This window comes from Rhipicephalus microplus, chromosome 4 (assembly GCF_043290135.1).
Source record: "Rhipicephalus microplus isolate Deutch F79 chromosome 4, USDA_Rmic, whole genome shotgun sequence".
In the NCBI taxonomy this organism is placed as follows: Eukaryota; Metazoa; Arthropoda; class Arachnida; order Ixodida; family Ixodidae; genus Rhipicephalus; species Rhipicephalus microplus.
Window position 1 is genome coordinate 155,656,898 of NC_134703.1, and position 19,529 is coordinate 155,676,426.

The following is a 19,529-nucleotide window of genomic DNA, read 5'->3' on the forward strand; positions in this document are numbered from 1 at the left end:
GGCAGAATCCATACAGTCTAGACCGGCACGTCGAAAGTACGATGTGGCTGAGGAGTGCATCGACGACAGCAGAGGAAGAAACACAAGTAGAGGACACACAGAAAGAGGGACCCACTGTACTAGAAAGGAACTTAAGTAAAACTTCTTTTGGGCCTAGTTGGTTCATAGCCATAGAATATACTTTTACAGCGCAAACATAAAACGATCCACAAAGAAAGCGACGACACACACCAGCGCTGACTAACAACTGACTTTATTTCGGGATATGTCAATGCATAAATACCTCCTGGGCAACCTCACCGCACATGCGCCACACATCTCGACAGATAACAGACACTCAGAGGAACAATCAGAGTTGGCAAAAGAAATGAAACCGTGTATTACATACGTGATGAAATGAACTGATACTCAGATGGGAGCAGCGTCAGAGACGTGTCACTTATACAAAGCTGAGCCCTTTTTCTGATATGATAGGCTTCCAAAGCCAGCAGCGCATGTTCATTGTTACTCCTGCCAAGGATCGACGTCCCTTCAAAACGTGGCTCACAATTGCAGCAAGAATTAATATGAGCCACAAGATGGGCTCCTTTATCTTCGTTCTTGTTAACTTTTTGAGCGTGTTCCCTGAGCCGCTCGTTGATACATCTTCCAGTTTTACCGACGTAGAACTTGCCACACGAGAGCGGGATGGCATAAACCACGCCGACGGCACACGGGACATAAGTCACACCGTGTCGGATTTTGCAACCTCCTCTGTTCATACCGCAAGTGCGGGAGCACAGCTTGGAAAGCTTGTTCGGGGCAGACAGCGCCATAGCGACCCCATGTCTGCCTGCCACTTTCTTGAGCTGATGGGATATCCCATGCATATACGGGACCACCACAGGCCTCGCTTTGTCCTGTACGGCGTCCGCCCGCTTGGCAGTTTTCTTTTTCTGGAAGAGCGTTTCCGCCACTGCAATCAAAAGCGACCTTGGGAACCCCGCAGCCAAAAGTCGGCTGATCTGATTTGCGAAACTATCGTGCATCTTGTGAGTGCATGATTTTCTAAGCGCCGCTTCCATGGCCCCCATCGCAATACCTCTTTTCACAATTTTCGAATGCGCCGACTTAAAAGGTAACAAGTCCTTAGTTGCGCGTGGATGATAGGACCAACACACATGACGTTCACAAAACTCGAGCCTTAATTCTAAAAACTGTAAAACACCATTCTGTGGGAGCTCAAAAGTAAACACCAGACCTCGTCCTTCTCTGCTAAAATCACCTAAAATCTTAGTCACCGAGTCCTGGTAGGAGGAGTCTATAGATAATAAAACCAAAAAATCATCGACGTACCTAAAAACCTTTACAATCTTTCTCGCGCTAAAACCTATGCTTAAAGAGCAATCCACATTTGCTAAAAAAATATCTACAAGCAGAGGCGCCAGACAGGAACCAATACATATGCCATTACGCTGCAAATATGGCTGGTCATTAAAAACGATAAAAGTGACCTTAAGATAAAACTCTAAAAGGCTCAAGAAATTGCTCAAAGAAACACCGGCAAAATTCTGAAAAGGCACAGCCCCATAGGCCTCAATGCACACTTGCACAGAAGACATAAGCTCATGCTGGGGTACAGAATAAAACAAATTGGCAAACAAATATGGCTATGAACCAACTAGGCCCAAAAGAAGTTTTACTTAAGTTCCTTTCTAGTACAGTGGGTCCCTCTTTCTGTGTGTCCTCTACTTGTGTTTCTTCCTCTGCTGTCGTCGATGCACTCCTCAGCCACATCGTACTTTCGACGTGCCGGTCTAGACTGTATGGATTCTGCCTGCGTAAGGGGCTTGTGCCGACAGATGTGAGAGCGTTTTTCGGCCCTGTGACCCCGTCATGGTCCCATGTCAAGAGGCTATGCAAATTATTACGTTCAGAATTATGGCGGCAAGTGCGACTATTCAGGGACTGGATTTGGGCGCTTTGTCATTCAACTGATCCTGATTGGCTGGCTCTGAAGAAGTTCCGCTCTTGTGTTCGACTAGCGGAAGCAAATTGGAACAGTATGGTGAGAATTTTGTGCCGCTCTGGTGAAAAATCTGCCCCGGTTGTAAAGAAAAAGGTGAAGGTGATTGGAAATGCTAACCTGCCTGATGACGTAGAACAATTGCTGGCGAAAGGCCCAAAATTCTGTATACCTTCGCATGTTCCTGCGCATGATCTGATTGCAATGAATAGAAACATCGCGTCTAAAGCGAAGCAAGATTCCCGCGATCAATGCCTACTTGAGGGCGTAGTAAGTTTAGAAAAGTCGGTGCCAAAAGGCCCACCCCGGCGTTCAGATCGTTGTGTCCGACGCGCGGTGTCCTTTCTGAGGGCTAACGACCTTTGCCTCATGCAGGCGGATAAAGAGGGTGGTTTTGTTGTTGTGGAAAAAGGCATTTTTAGCGAAAAAGCGCTGCAGGCTGTGTCAAAAAACTTTGCTCCTGTTGGGAAGCGGGAGGTGCGTGTGAAAACAAAATTCGTGGATTTTTGTAAGAAACTGGAATTAACATTGCTTGCGAAGAGCATCCAGAATAGCAGAGGGAACTCTTTGACTGTGTTTTTCACGGCGAAGACTCATAAGGCAGAGGTACCCTTTAGAACCATCGTCAGTGAAAAGGGGTGCTGGCAACACAATGTCAGCCTGTTTTTGCAGGAAAAATTGAAGTCACTGGTGTACAATGATCCCTTTCGTACAAAAAATGCAGATGATGTAGTGCACTTCTTGAGTAGGAATACCAATGTGGGTTATGGATTCTCAGTTGACATAGAAGATTTGTTTTATTCTGTACCCCAGCATGAGCTTATGTCTTCTGTGCAAGTGTGCATTGAGGCCTATGGGGCTGTGCCTTTTCAGAATTTTGCCGGTGTTTCTTTGAGCAATTTCTTGAGCCTTTTAGAGTTTTATCTTAAGGTCACTTTTATCGTTTTTAATGACCAGCCATATTTGCAGCGTAATGACATATGTATTGGTTCCTGTCTGGCGCCTCTGCTTGTAGATATTTTTTTAGCAAATGTGGATTGCTCTTTAAGCATAGGTTTTAGCGCGAGAAAGATTGTAAAGGTTTTTAGGTACGTCGATGATTTTTTGGTTTTATTATCTATAGACTCCTCCTACCAGGACTCGGTGACTAAGATTTTAGGTGATTTTAGCAGAGAAGGACGAGGTCTGGTGTTTACTTTTGAGCTCCCACAGAATGGTGTTTTACAGTTTTTAGAATTAAGGCTCGAGTTTTGTGAACGTCATGTGTGTTGGTCCTATCATCCACGCGCAACTAAGGACTTGTTACCTTTTAAGTCGGCGCATTCGAAAATTGTGAAAAGAGGTATTGCGATGGGGGCCATGGAAGCGGCGCTTAGAAAATCATGCACTCACAAGATGCACGATAGTTTCGCAAATCAGATCAGCCGACTTTTGGCTGCGGGGTTCCCAAGGTCGCTTTTGATTGCAGTGGCGGAAACGCTCTTCCAGAAAAAGAAAACTGCCAAGCGGGCGGACGCCGTACAGGACAAAGCGAGGCCTGTGGTGGTCCCGTATATGCATGGGATATCCCATCAGCTCAAGAAAGTGGCAGGCAGACATGGGGTCGCTATGGCGCTGTCTGCCCCGAACAAGCTTTCCAAGCTGTGCTCCCGCACTTGCGGTATGAACAGAGGAGGTTGCAAAATCCGACACGGTGTGACTTATGTCCCGTGTGCCGTCGGCGTGGTTTATGCCATCCCGCTCTCGTGTGGCAAGTTCTACGTCGGTAAAACTGGAAGATGTATCAACGAGCGGCTCAGGGAACACGCTCAAAAAGTTAACAAGAACGAAGATAAAGGAGCCCATCTTGTGGCTCATATTAATTCTTGCTGCAATTGTGAGGCACGTTTTGAAGGGACGTCGATCCTTGGCAGGAGTAACAATGAACATGCGCTGCTGGCTTTGGAAGCCTATCATATCAGAAAAAGGGCTCAGCTTTGTATAAGTGACACGTCTCTGACGCTGCTCCCATCTGAGTATCAGTTCATTTCATCACGTATGTAATACACGGTTTCATTTCTTTTGCCAACTCTGATTGTTCCTCTGAGTGTCTGTTATCTGTCGAGATGTGTGGCGCATGTGCGGTGAGGTTGCCCAGGAGGTATTTATGCATTGACATATCCCGAAATAAAGTCAGTTGTTAGTCAGCGCTGGTGTGTGTCGTCGCTTTCTTTGTGGATCGTTTTATGTTTGCGCTGTAAAAGTATATTCTATGGCCGAAGACCAAGCAGGTGGGCAGGGATTAATTACATAGAAAGCATCAATCCGCATGGTAAATTGGTACACAATTCTGAAAAGAGTCGAACAAGTATAAAAAAAAGATAGCAGTACACAAAGAAACATAGCGGCACAGTGTATGTTTAAAATATATCAGAAAGTACACGCTTTTCAAAATTCGACACACCACGCGCCGAAAACACATCAACAGGCAATCTATTCCACTGCTCGATTGTGCGGGAAAAGAAGGAGTGCTTAAAAAGATTAGTGCGTGCAAAAATTGGAGTTAGATTGTGCTCATGGGTGCTTCGAGTTGAACGAGATAAGCGGGGCTGAATATAAAGTCCTGGATTAATATTGAATTGTTGGGAGTTAAGCAAAAACAGAAATCTTAGACGCGCAACCTGCCTCCTGTGTTCCAGGGTCATTATATTGTTGTTTTCCATGAGAAGCGATGGAGAAGCTCGGCTATGATAGCTGTTAAAGATGAACCGGACTGCCTTTCTTTGCACCATTTCTAATTTGTGAATGTCTTTTTTAAGGAATGGGTCCCATGCTGCGCTTGCGTACTTGAGTTGCGGCCTAACAATGGAAATATAAGCTAGCAATTTAACACGTGGAGGGGCGGCTTTTGGTTTGTGCCTGAGGAACCCGAGTTTTCTGGAGGCCGATGCGCAAATTTTGTTAATGTGACTGGACCAAGTTAGTCGGCTTGTTATAGTAACTCCTAGATATTTATATTCGTCTACTTGTTTCAGCGTGTGGTTATTGAGCCTGTAGGAGGACGTGAATGCATTTTTTGTTAGTTACCTGGAGCAATACAGATTTGTCACAGTTCAGTTCCATGGACCATTTTTCACACCAATCAGAGACAGCATCAAGGTTGCATTGCAGGTTACTTTGGTCACTTGAGGATGAAATTCGTTTAAAGAGTACACAGTGGTCCGTAAACAACTTTAAACCAATCGACGATGCGTCGATAACGTCAGAAATATCATTGATATAAATTAAAAAGAGTACGGGTCCCAGCACGCTGCCCTGAGGAACACCGGAAGTTACAGGGAAAGTATCGGAAAAACAGCTACCGATTTTAACAAACTGCTTGCGGTTAGACAGATAGCACTGGATCCATTTTATGAGTGTTATTGGTAAGCCAATCTTTGAAGCTTTAGGGTTAGTTTACTGTGAGAAACGTGGTCGAATGCTTTGCTGAAATCTAAAAAAATGATGTCGATTTGTTCAGCCTTATCAAGTGAAGACGCAAGTTCATGAATAGTGGTTACTAACTGGGTAAGCGTAGATAAGCGTCTCCTGAACCCGTGCTGACAAGGTGTTAGAATATTGTTGGCTTCTAAAAACGAGACAATAAAATCTGATACTACATGTTCGAAGAGTTTACAGATGCTAGAAGTCAGGGAGATAGGGCGGTAATTGTTTGCAAAGAGGCGGTCCCCTTTTTTGAAGATTGGTACGACACAGGCCATGCGCCAGTCGTCAGGAATTTCGGTACAGTCAAATGATAACCTAAAAAGGTGAGTAAGAATATGCCCTAGCGGCTCAGCGTATCGGTGCAAGAAGGCATTGGGTATGTTGTCGGGGCCAACGGAAGATCTAATTTTTAGGTTGAGTAACATGTTAATAACACCCTCAACAATTATAAATTCTGAGGACATATTTGGGAGAGGCATGTTGTACGGTGTACTATCTTGGATTGGAGAGAAAACGGAGTGAAATTATTGGTTAAAATGGTTAGCGATAGCGACCGAGTCACCGGTAACAGAACCGCTAATTGATATCTGTTGGACGTCTTTAGGACGATCACCTAAGTAACGCCAGAACTCCTCTGGACAGCTTTCTATAAAACTTGGAAGGGCTTGCGAGAAATAATTAGCCTTTGCATCAGAAAGCTTGGAGGCAAGAAGAGTTTTCAATTCGGTTAGCTTGCTGGGAGGGGAGTGGCGCCGTTTGGCACGCTTAAGCCTGCGATGAAGGTGAATGATTTCTCTTGATATCCATGGGTTGTTTTGGTTAGTACGGACACTCCTGGTAGGAATATATCTGTCAATGCGAAAGTGAACGGTAGACTTCAGGGTATTCCACAATGTTTCAACGGAACTGGGCAGGCTGTCACAAAGATTCCAAAGTGTGTCTGAGATTGATTGATCATCGGCATTAGAATAATTTTTCACTACCTTATTGACTTGTTTTCGGTGTTTCTTAACGCCCCCTAAACGAAAAGACAACAAGACACTCATGTGGTCAGAGATACCACTATTGATAGAGACACTATATTCAGGTGTGCTTGAATTAACAAAAACAAGGTCTAATATTGAACTGGCATTTCCGGCAACTCTTGTGTACTCGGGAACTGTCTGAACTAAGTCACACATGAGCATAACATCAAGAAGAGGGTTAGTAAGAGCATCAAACACTGATTTCGTGTTAAGCCAATTAATTTGGGGAAGATTAAAATCACCAGATAGAATGAGCCGGTTGTCTTTATACATACATAATTCATCGTGAAGTACTTGCAAATAGCTGGACGGAGCATTTGGAGGCCAATACACCGCACATATTGTGAAATTATGACCCCAACAGTTTACATTCAAAATAGGCTCTCGTGGTCTGGTATCTCCGGTAAGATAACATGCGGAATGGAACTTTTTAAGACAATAGCTACACCGCCCCCACAAGAAGGGCGGTCGCGGCGTATGATTTGATAGGATGCAGGAACTACAATAGAATCGGGGATGTGATTATGCAACCATGTTTCTGTTATAACTGTTATGTGTGGGTTATGTTCTAAAAGCAAATATTCAAGTTTATCAGTTTTGTTGACAAGGCTTTGAGCGTTTAGGTTTAATATTCTTAGTTCTTTGTCGGCGCTCCTTACCTCCCGTAAATCTGCCGTGGTGCCGTTTGACGCATTTTGTGCCGCTGCTGCAGTTGCCGCTGCTGCAGTTTCTGGTGAACGCTGTCTTTTCTGTGCTGATGAGGCAGGCTGTGAGGGCAGCACAACTCTACGATTCCTTTCGTTGTCCCAGATGTACACTTCTTCGTCGATTTTAAGCTTATCGTGAACTAGCAGGACGCGTTTTTTACTATCACGCTTGGGTTTTGCGCTTTCCCAGAGAAGCTTGCGTTTGTGCAAAGTGCTTTGGCTGTAATCATTCTGTACAAAAATATTCGTTCCCTTCAGTTTATGCGCAATTTTCAACACAGCCTGCTTTTCTGCAAAATCCTGAAAGTAGGCAATAACTGGTCTCTGACCTTCTTTTCGCCCAAGGCGGTGGATGTGAGCAATGGATTTGCACTCAACGCCGAGTTTTTTCTTAAAAACATTGCTTATAACCTTTGTTTTCAGTGACTCTTCCTCTTCACAAGCTGATTCCGCGATGCCATGTACAACAAAGTTGGACCGTCGGCTGCGGTCCTCCAAGTCTACTAGCTTGCTGTTCTGCCACGCCATCATGGTCTGTAGAGAAGCAGTCGAAGTTTCGAGAGATGTAAAGGCAGGTGCCTTCAAGTTAAGTTCCTGTAAGATCTTGCTTATAGACTGAATTTGCGAGCCGTAATCCCGCAATACTCGTTCAGTGTCGTTGAGACTCTTTTTCATTTCCGAGAGTTCATCCCGTATCGTAGCCTGACCACACAAGAGTTTTTCACACATTTCCTCAACAGTCGGACCAGGATTTTCCTCGATGTCGCCGCAAAGCAACAATTTGCATACAGCATAACGATCATAACATATACAAGCAAGTGTGCGTGGGCAGGGCACAGCCAAAAGGAAAATTTCACTTTTCGTTCTGATGTTACAGTTGGAATAACTAACCTGTGCAGTGAAGAAGAATTTCGTGGTAAGCGACATGGTCCCAGCCGTTTCACCGTGCCCACTGCCGAAGAAGCACTGGAGCGAGTCCTTTATAGGGTTGACGATTGGTGACGTCACTAACACGCGCAACCATGCAGAGGGGTGGTGGTGAACCTGTCGGGGAACGATAGCGGTGCAGACGGACACGTGTCGAATGAGGCGTTGATAGCTGCTGGTCCTCGGCACGCATCGCTTACGGTTGATGATCCGGCGATCACTGTCAGGAGAACCTGTGCAGTGAAGAAGAATTTCGTGGTAAGCGACATGGTCCCAGCCGTTTCGCCGTGCCCACTGCCGAAGAAGCACTGGAGCGAGTCCTTTATAGGGTTGACGATTGGTGACGTCACTAACATGCGCAGACCATGCAGAGGGGTGGTGGTGAACCTGTCGGGAAACGATAGCGGTGCAGACGGACACGTGTCGAAGGAGGCGTTGATAGCTGCTGGTCCTCGGCACGCATCGCTTACGGTTGATGATCCGGCGATCACTGTCAGGAGAACCTGTGCAGTGAAGAAGAATTTCGTGGTAAGCGACATGGTCCCAGCCGTTTCGCCGTGCCCACTGCCGAAGAAGCACTGGAGCGAGTCCTTTATAGGGTTGACGATTGGTGACGTCACTAACATGCGCAGACCATGCAGAGGGGTGGTGGTGAACTTGTCGGGGAACGATAGCGGTGCAGACGGACACGTGTCGAAGGAGGCGTTGATAGCTGCTGGTCCTCGGCACGCATCGCTTACGGTTGATGATCCGGCGATCACTGTCAGGAGAACCTGTGCAGTGAAGAAGAATTTCGTGGTAAGCGACATGGTCCCAGCCGTTTCGCCGTGCCCACTGCCGAAGAAGCACTGGAGCGAGTCCTTTATAGGGTTGACGATTGGTGACGTCACTAACACGCGCAGACCATGCAGAGAGGTGGTGGTGAACTTGTCGGGGAACGATAGCGGTGCAGACGGACACGTGTCGAAGGAGGCGTTGATAGCTGCTGGTCCTCGGCACGCATCGCTTACGGTTGATGATCCGGCGATCACTGTCAGGAGAACCTGTGCAGTGAAGAAGAATTTCGTGGTAAGCGACATGGTCCCAGCCGTTTCGCCGTGCCCACTGCCGAAGAAGCACTGGAGCGAGTCCTTTATGGGGTTGACGATTGGTGACGTCACTAACATGCGCAGACCATGCAGAGGGGTGGTGGTGAACCTGTCGGGGAACGATAGCGATGCAGACGGACACGTGTCGAAGGAGGCGTTGATAGCTGCTGGTCCTCGGCACGCATCGCTTACGGTTGATGATCCGGCGATCACTGTCAGGAGAACCTGTGCAGTGAAGAAGAATTTCGTGGTAAGCGACATGGTCCCAGCCGTTTCGCCGTGCCCACACATCACATGTACACCTGGATGAACGGGGATGATACTAAGCAATATGTTGAATAAAACCGGGGAAAGTACTGACCCCTGAGGTGCACCTCGGGTTTGCTTGTGCTTACAGGAAGAAAAACCGCCTTGATAACAATAGAATTCTCTTCTACTTAAAAATTCCGTCACTTATGCTACTATATAAGGTGGAAGTCCATGACTCCATAACTGATTAGTCAAGATAGAACACTCTACACTATCGTATGCTTTACATATGTCTAACATTACTAAAGCCGCAAAGTGCTTTTTGTGACGGGCAATATGAATACGACTTTTCAGATGTACATGTGCATGCCATATGGAATATCCAGATCTAAAGCCCGTTTGGGAAGAACTCAACAGTTGTTTCTCGTTAATAAACCTAATTATACGACCATGAAGTACCCTTTCAATAAGTTTTACTACATTAGATGATAAGGCTATCGGTCGTATGTTGTCTAAACTATAGCCTGCCCCCTGTTTCTTAAGCAATGGTATAATTTTCGCAATCTTCCATTCAGAAGGGATCCATGCTCTTCTAAGGGAATAATTGACGAGACCTAATAGATCATTCGGATATTCCCTGGGAAGTATTTTTAGCATTGTATTTGTTATTCCATCGGGGCCTGGTGCTGCATTTGGCAATCTTTCTATAGCCTGATTTAATTCGGAAGTCGATATTTCTGTGTAGTCATAGATGGTTGTTGTGTAAGCCGAATGAGGAAGATGCGTTGAGAACCTGTTTTCTAATTCTTTAGCCAACTGATTCAATGATTTCTGTAGTTCCTGTGAGGTGTGAACTACTGAGTCAACGTTTCCTGGTATAGGGGTCTTCTTCCTACCACGAAGGAAATTGAATAAAGCACGTTTGTTATTTGATTTAGACAGGTACTCGAAATGTTCTTGGTCATATTGCTCTTTCGCTCACGATACAGTGCGTTTAAATGTTGCCGCAATGAACTGATCATCCTTCCAATTTTTCGGGCTTTTCTAATTTCCTTCCAATTTTCCATGCAGCTTTTCTTCTTATATATTCTCGTGTGCACTCATTATTCCACCATCTACTAGGTTGGGCACGTTTCGATGACAACGAAGTAATTACAAATTATGAAGTGTTCTTAGAGATTTTTAAAGCAGAACAGAGATTTCTGCCGAGGTCTTCATTTTGACCAATGAACACTGCCCTAATGTTGGAACGCAAGCAGTCTTTAAATTTTTTGTAATTGATCAATGTTTTCTCTGTGCTTTCAATAGATTTCACAGCAAAGGAGATTTCAAAGTATACAGGAAGATGGTCACTGTTTGAAGAGAAATCAATTGTTTGCCAAGACTTTATTGAAACACTTGGGCAGCAAAACGTGAGATCTAATACCGATCGTGTCCGTCCGCGAATAAATTTAGGCTGTCTATCGTTTAGGCAGGTAAGGTTTTTATTAATCATCCAATCCCACAGAAGAGTACCAAAAGGGTCTGTACGAAATCCCCAAGAAACATGATGTGAGTTGAAATCACCAGTAAGAAAGGAATCATTCTTGCAATTAGCTAAGGCAGTATCTAATTGTTGAGTATTATGCAAACCCGTTGGAAATATGCGTTTATAAGTGAAAAAGGGTGGTGCCCTGACAAACAGAGGTCTATTGCCAAAATTTCACAGTCCGTGGACATAAGCTGAAAAGCTATGCTCGCTGTGCGGCAAAATTTATTCGAGACTAGTATAATTAGACCACCTCCTAGTGATTGACGGTCTAACCGAAATGCTCTAAAATTGTTTAAATGATAATTCTTAACAGGGTTAAGCCAGGTTTCTTGTAATAAGATTATATCCGGATATAACTGATTAATTAAGCAAAGTAAGTCAGTAGAAGCAGAAATCAAAGACCTACTATTCCACTGTAGTACTTTCAAGGTATCTATGTTGACGAGCGAAACACTTCAGCAACGGCACCTTCTAAAATACTCTCCTTAATAAGTGCACTGGTATTTTCGCTGCCCTTTTTGGGTTTTGTGTTTGGGCAAGGAGATTTTAAAGGATATCCAGTGCGCTTCTGACGCCTGAAATCTTGGCATACATTCATTTCATTCTGATCCTCCGCGTGGGTCGACGTAGAAGGTACGGACGAAATTGGGGTTTTCTCCTCTCGGGATTGCCGCTGTGGGGCTAAATTCGGTATCTCTTCCACTACACAAGGTGCCTACTTGGCCATCGGTACTGCTACTGCAGAAGCCATCTGTGTCATCCGTGAGCAAAACACTTGAGAGATGCCCTCACTTACGCTCGTAACTATGTGTTCCAGCGCTTTCGACATCGCCTTTTCTACTGCAGCCTCAATAAGATTAAGAATCTTCATCTCACTTAGTTGTTCGTGCCTCGACGCGACTCCGGCATATCCAAAAGCCCTATCCTTCACAACTGTTATTGCTTCTCGCCGCGAGCAACGACGTCTGTTCATGATTTCTAGAAGTTGCGTTTCATTAGTCCTTGCGGTGCAGTTCAGATAATCGGCCGCGTGATTTCCTGTACAGAGGCAGCACTTTTCGGTTTCGGCGTTGCACTCCTTCGATGGGTGGGTATCGCCACAGATGCGGCAACGTGAATTTGAATTACAGCCTCCTGCCCTGTGACCAAAACGCCAACAGTTTTGACATTGGAGAGGACGAGAAGCGAGACGTTCGACTCTGAAAATGAGCGGCCATAGTTTTAACTCAGATGGACAGGAAGTGCCGGCAAAGGTAGCAATAACCGACTCAGTGGGGACTTTCTTACCGTTAACTAATCGGTTGCATCGGTACACAGCTACGACCTCAGTATCAGACAGCTTTTCCAGAGTCTTAGCGGGCGTTAATGTAGAGTCGACTCCTCGTACAATTCCCTTAGTGCGCGCTAAATGAGGCGGGATAAATGCACTCCCCGGGACCGAAGCAAATTTCTTGCATTTTAGTATGTCAGAAACGCACGAAGGATCTGACGATCTGCATACCAAACCACCTCTTCCGAACTGACGAACATCACTTATCAGCTGAAAGTGCGGCGTCATGGCCTGCAACTCCACCTGGATCGCCTTCGGGTTGTTGAGCCAAATGAATCCACCACTCGAGGGCACCAGCGCAACAGGGATGCTGCCAACACCACTGCGGAAAAAATATTCCAATGGCAATTCATCATTAGGCAAGGAGGCTGACGAAGGGCTGTGCCCTTGGCCAGGAGATGAATTAGACATTAGCACTAATTCGATTGCTTAAAGAAGTAATATGCAACGTCAGCTAGTTTCAACAGGTCAAATTCACCCAAAGCTCAGCCAAACCACCGTCCGAAAGAGTTCGAAAAGACGAGTCCGGCTTCAGGCACGGCGCAGGATGCGTGAACGCTTGCTTGTAGGATCCGTGGCTCTCTTCAGTTCTTCAGTTATTCAGTTATTAACTGTTATTAACTGTGGGGCATACCCACTTCAAGCATAATTCCTCATCGTTGTCGGCCACTGCATCAGCAATTAGCACAGAATTCCTCGCAGTATTTTAACGGATACGACGCTTCTCAGAAGAATGGCAAAAAATAGCATAGCGAATGCCGGCCTACTACCCTAAAATTTTTAATCATGCCGTAGTGGGCATCAAGCAAGTGTGCTTACACCATGAAGTTACCCAATGAGTGTTCAGAAAGGGCTCTGAAAGGCCGCTCTTCTTTAGCTTTCGCTGTGACGGCGCTGCGCCTTCCGCGCAGGCCTGGCGTTTTTTAAGTTCGGGCTGCAAAACTGATGTTTTGTAACTATCGCCCGATTTCTCTACTATGTGCCACATCGAAGATTTATGAACTGGCTATTCACCACATACTGTATGTTAGCGTGAATAATACATTGCTTCCTAATCAACACGGGTTTGTTCCTGGCCGCTCAACCACCACTAATTTTGCTACTTTCATGACGCAAGTCTCTTCACCTATTTCGCAGAGACACAGAAAAGATAGGTTGACGTAGACTACTGTAACCTGAGCAAAGCTTTTGACGTTGTCAGCCACTCACTGTTTCACAGCGAAAGCTGTTATGAGATCAGGACGTAAGTCACGCGCAGCGCTGTAATTGTCCGCCGCTGTCAGCGCTGGTGTTCGTAACCAGTATCGAACGAGAAAAATCTAAGTAAATAAAAACACCAATTCTATACCACTGAGCCACGCCGGTGCTGGGAAGTCATTTCTAGACTGGCCTTAGGCAGGCTTGATGTTGGAAAAGTATAACCGCTTTAATATGTGTAATAAAGCATCTTGAACATCGAAGAACCAACCAGGCGTCACAGAATGCCAATTGCGTAACGAGTGGATCGTCCTATGCTCCAAACCATCAGAAAACTTGTTCTTTGTCATCTATTAATTGTGGCGCACACTTCAGACATATTTTCCCATAGTCGTCAGCCACTGCATAAAAAAAATCACAAAATTTCTAACAAGTGTACTGTGGATACCACGCTTCTCCAAAGAATGACGAAAGATAGCCTATAGTGAATTCTGGCCTACTACACAAAACTTATGATTGTTTAAGGCGTAGCGGGTACCAAGCAGTGTGCTTGTAGCAACCCTAAGAATGTTTATAAAAAGGCTCTGAAAGGACGCTCTGCTATAGCTTTCGCTGTGACTGTGCTATGCGTTCCGCGCAGGCCTGGCGCTTTTTTTCAGTTAAACAAACAAACTTTTGTGTTGACTCGTCTGTTGTGAATATCCTGCACAGCTATCTGCTTAATACACCATGTTATGTTGCCGCAAATGGCGAAACGTCTTCCTTGAATGTGAAATTGTGATCTGGATTGACATTTCTAAATCTGGCAGTGACACCATTGAGCGAGTCCGGACAAAATTCATAAGCATTTACAATCATCGTTTCGCTAGAAATGACTCTAGATCTCGTTTTAACACTGTCAGATTATTATCATTGTCACCAATTCACTGCCGATGAAATCGCGCTGACCTATTATTTGTTTAAAAACTATAGTTCAGGGTATACTATCCTGCCCTTTCATTCTCAGATCTGTAAATTTTCGGATTCCGCAGCTAAGTTATCCAGAGGTAATCGACCACTTCAGATACCTTCCAACTTCTTTCAGGATTGTAGTGTTCACGAAATACAAAGTCTATATAATGTCAATTTTTATGATCTGGGTGCTTTTCACAGTGCACTCTCATTGTTTTTATCTCAGCTATGGACTGTTTTAACATCACGGCTTCTTCCCTTTCTGTCCTTCAGGAAGGTTTTTACATAGTTGTGTATATTCCCCCTTTTGTTTTCTACTTCCTTTCCGGGATTCGAGTCTTGTCTTTTTATTCTTCCCATTTGGCGCTGAATTCCTTTTTTGTATATTTTCGCTATTTATTTGATTTTTCTGAAGAGAGCCTGCTCTGTATTATTTATTTGTATTGTTCTATTTTTGCGTTCGCCTGCACTAAGACATCATGGTTTTCGAGGGCATGTTAATAAGTGAGTGATTATAATTAATATTACATTAGTAATATATACTATTACTAATATTTTATTTTATGTCCTTAAGGTAGTTTTTCGCATAGTTGTACATAGTCTACATTTTTCTCTGCCATTCTATGATTGTCGTCTAGTCCTTTTATTCTTGCCATTTTGCTGTGATTTCTGTTTGCCTTTTCGTATTTTTTCTGTATATTTCATTTCTTCATTTAAGACTGTCTGCAATGTACGGGTGATCTTTATTGTTTTAATTTTGCGTGTTCTTGCGTTAAGAGCTTATGGTTCTTTCGGGGCACGTTAAATAAATGATTGATCATTGCATGATTGTATAATGTGTAGGCCACTGTCTGACCCAACGCCACCCACCATATTTAATTCCTTCGAAGAATTAATTGCTGCCTTTACGTAGACGCAAGGCACTTACGTAGGTAACTAACGCGTATATACTTTGTACGAGGTGTACCATGAGAGTGGTTAGAAATTCGCGGGCTTTCTGGCTGCTCTTAGAATACAATAGTACCTTTGTGGCGGCAAACTGCCATGCAGCTGTCCACGTGACATTTTCAGAGGCAATGAGTGCGTCGGAACACTCGACGATATTTCGTCATAAGACAATACGAAGAAAAAAAGAGATAAAGAACAGCGGCGATGACTCCGGCGATAAGCGACGCGCCGTGAACGTGGCCGCTATAGCTCAGTGGCAGAGCGCTGGTCTTGTAAACCAGCGGTCGTGAGTTCGATCCTCACTGGCGGCTGATTTCTTTTTTCCGCGTTACCTATTCCTTTCTTTTTAGATATTTTTGCAGGACCATTTCACGCCGAGGAAACAAGAGAGACAGCGAGAAAGACGACGTGATTCCGGGATGTGGGGCGTGCTCTCACTTGCCATCACGGCTTAGGCTTGATGGCAAGCATAAGCCGCGATGCAACAGAGCACCTGACCTGCCGAGTTCGAGAAACGTATGGAAACACTGTAGTAGAACGCAGCTACGGACCACTGCTGACGTTCGTATCGGTGGCCATCTTCTCCCCAGAGGAGCTCGACTATCCTCTCCACCGGACTCTGCCCCTCGCCCTGCGAAGTGTGCAAGTAGTGGGCCGGGTGCGTCATTGTGATGTGCACTCGTGTTATCGATTGGACATTCGCGCCCGTGTTCTTCGTTAGCCGAGTGGTCCAATATCTGCACCCTTTCTGGTGGGTGGAAAACTGACACTTAACGTCACCTGATTCGTGACAACAGTGGGCTCCACCTTCTTCGGACTAATGTGGACAGGAAACGAAGTCATTTTGTGAATAGGAGCTCAATCTCTGCTGAATCTCTGTACTGTTTTATGTTTCTCCTCATGTAAATAAACCTCCGTTCTATTACCTAAGAACGCGTCTCCTACCTGGTGAAGATCGGCTATGTGGACGACGACGGGGAGCCAGCAACCATGAAGAAACTCGCCGTTCCGCCATCGTCCTCAAGCCCTTTACAACTGGTGGCAGTGGTGGGATGCCAGCGTCAATCTGCGTACCCCTTTACAGTGCCTGGCAGTGGGGGCGTCATGGGGCTGACCGATAACACTCAGGCGTAGGTGAGAAGGCACCACAAGGAGCAGTTCTGACATTGTGACGGTACATGGTGCCTTAAGCACAAACAGTCGAGTAGACGGATGGGGTGTCAGGGAGTTCCGCTTCTCGATAATGGCACGCAAGACGGGATTGCGGCGCTGTTCATCACGGATGTTGCTCAGAGAGAGTGAGCACACATGACAGCGCTTCATCGAAAGTCACAGGGGGGGGGGGGGGTCCACTGAATGGCGGGACAGCCAATCAGCGTCATGGTGTAAGCGGCCAGGTTTTTAATACACTGAGTAGTTATATTGTTAGAGCAGTAGTGCCCAGTGACCTTTAACGACGAGAGCCTCCAGAGGGCGTGGAGATCAGTTGAGACGGTGAAACATCGACCAGTAGGGTCCAAATTTGCCAACCGCCCAAACTATGTATATAGAGCAAGACATTCCCGTTCGGTGATGGAGTAGTTCCGATGGACCTCGGAGAACAGACGGCTGGTATATGCGATAATGCGGGCGCAGCCGCTTTGATGCTGGGCCAAAGCAGCACTGATTTTGCGGCCGCTGGCATCGGTGTAGACTCCTGTTGGAGCGGAAATGTCAAAATGGGCCGGAATAGGTGGTGTTGCGAGTAACACGATTAGATAAGAGAACGCCAAAACTTGCGCTGCGCCCCAGGAGAATGGAACATCCTTCTTTCTAGCCAGTCCGTGAGAGGGCGGGTTTCCTCAGGAAAATTGTTCAGAATACGTCAAAAGCAGGAACAGAGGCTTAAAAAGCTTCGGACTTCATTTGTGGAGGTCGGGACAGGGAAGTTCTGCACAGCTAGAACTTTATCAGGATCAGGATGTACGCCAGATGAGTCGACAAGATGGCCCAACATGGTTAGTTGCAGGCGTCCGAAGTGGCACTTCGATGAGTTCAGTTGCAGTCCTGCGTTATGAAAAACAGAAATGATGAAAGAAAGGTAGTCGAGGTGTGTTTCAAAAGTCGAGGAAAATGCAACGACGTCGTCGAGGTAACACAGGCAAATTCACAACTTGAACCCTCGCAACAGAGTGTCCATAATTCACTCGAAGGTGGCTGTAGCATTGCATAACCGAAACGACATCACCTTAAACTGGTGAATACTATCAGGAGTCACAGAGAACACGACAGAGCACGTCATTTTGATGCGGCGAACGGTCTGGCGCGACCATTTTTTTTTTCACATTAGAAGATGAACTCACTGTCGAAAAACAGGCTTGCATGCAGTTTGGGTGACGAACATCATTGGGGGACAAAGCTGAGATGATAAAATCCTCAGAGGGTGTCAGCATGGCCAGGGCAATATTACACGGAAGCACATGCGAACACAGAGCAAAGTTCAGCACAGGGATACAAGAACGGTTCTCCCGTAACAGAATAGTAGCGTGCGGAAAAGTCATACTGTGATTCAGAAAGACGGATTTGACGGGCACGTAGTCTTCATCAGGCACAGGTGGCGAGGGCGTTGCGGTAATGCAGCTGGGTGACTGTTTGCGGGGATAACATAACACGTTCAGCAGAGCACAGGTGACCTTGGGGCGGGCTGGGCGTATCAGTCGTACAGGGCAGACCAAGTTGCAGCGTGCCAGCTCAACAGTCAATGGGAGCCGAATGGGCGGACAAAAAAATCTAGACAGAAGATTACATCAATGATTCAGTGGGTGAGAACAGTGAAGAGAATGGAGATTCGATGGCCGGCAGTAGTAACGCGTGCTGTGTAAACACCACCGACGGCAGCCGCACCACCGACTGACCTGAAAAAGCTCGCCAATGGATGTAAATAAAAACCCCCCTGGCACCATGCAAAAACCCCTACTGATGGGGATTAAATTTTTTACTCCCAACGGAGGTGTTTATAAAACTCCCATCGGGGCGTGCGCTAGAGGACAAGGTCATTTACTCCCATCTCGGCTTATTTCTGTTTACAGTGCAGCGTGAAGGGGCTGGAGTAAGAACTTTCACGAGTGTCACGTATGTACAAGCTCACAGCAGAAATTTGAACGCCAGTGTTGACTAAAGGTTTAACAGATATTACCATCCACTTTTACATGAATCAGGTTCTGGTTTTTCGGAAGCGTGAACGGAGGATGGATTGGACTGGGTCTTGATACCGAGGTCCTCACAAGTTGACGTCGCAGCAGTGTTAGGAAGACGGGTGAAGTGGTAGGCAATGCGACGGCTTTTAGCATCTTAAAAGCGTCGGCACACGTTAACGACGTCTTGAGCTGTCGAGCAGCCTTCAAATACAAGGAGGTTGAAAAAATCATCAGCGATGCCCTTGAGTACGAGCGCTACCTTGTCGGCTTCGGTCACAGTAGTATCAACCTTACAGTAGTGGGTCAAAACATCTTCAATATAGGTCAGTTAAGACTCCGTGGATGTATGGACACAAGTATCAAGTTATTTCTTAGCCTGCTTCCCCCCGGCAAATTGGCCGAACAATTCCCGCAACTTCATCTTACAGACTTCCCAGCTGTTGAGCTCTTCCATATTGTTGTTGAACCAGCCTTGGCCGTTCCTTTCAAGTAAAAGAAAATGTCTGCCAGCATGATGGTTGGGTACCATCTGTCATTTTCACTCCAGAGCTCGTACAGTTGAAGCCGCTCATCTGCAGTGACCACAGGTGAGGGGGACGCCATTGGTGCTCTGGGCGTGGCTGTCGACGCCGTATCCCTGTCGGTAGAAATGTTAGAAGTGGCAACTTGGCGTCCGCTGCGAAGCTCCATTGTGCTTTGCTACCCAGCACCTCCACCACAATGTTATAGGAGAGCACAAAGAGAAACCATGTGATAGTCTAGATATATTTATGCATGACGCCAAGCCTAAGCCGTGATGACAAGCGAGAGCGTGCTCCACATCCCAGAATCACGTCGTCTTTTTCGCTGTCTCTCTTGCTTCTTCAGCGTTAAATGGTCCTGCAACAATATCTAAAAATAAAGGAATTGGTAACGCTGAAAAAAGAAATC

The 19,529-nt window shown here is 45.8% G+C and overlaps 1 non-coding gene across 1 annotated transcript; it reads left to right on the top strand.

Moving 5' to 3' along the window:
- The first annotated feature begins 15,662 nt into the window (after nucleotides 1–15,662).
- Nucleotides 15,663–15,734, top strand: TRNAT-UGU (transfer RNA threonine (anticodon UGU)). The gene has a single exon. It is a non-coding gene; the product is annotated as a tRNA-Thr (tRNA).
- Nucleotides 15,735–19,529: the final 3,795 nt, after the last annotated feature.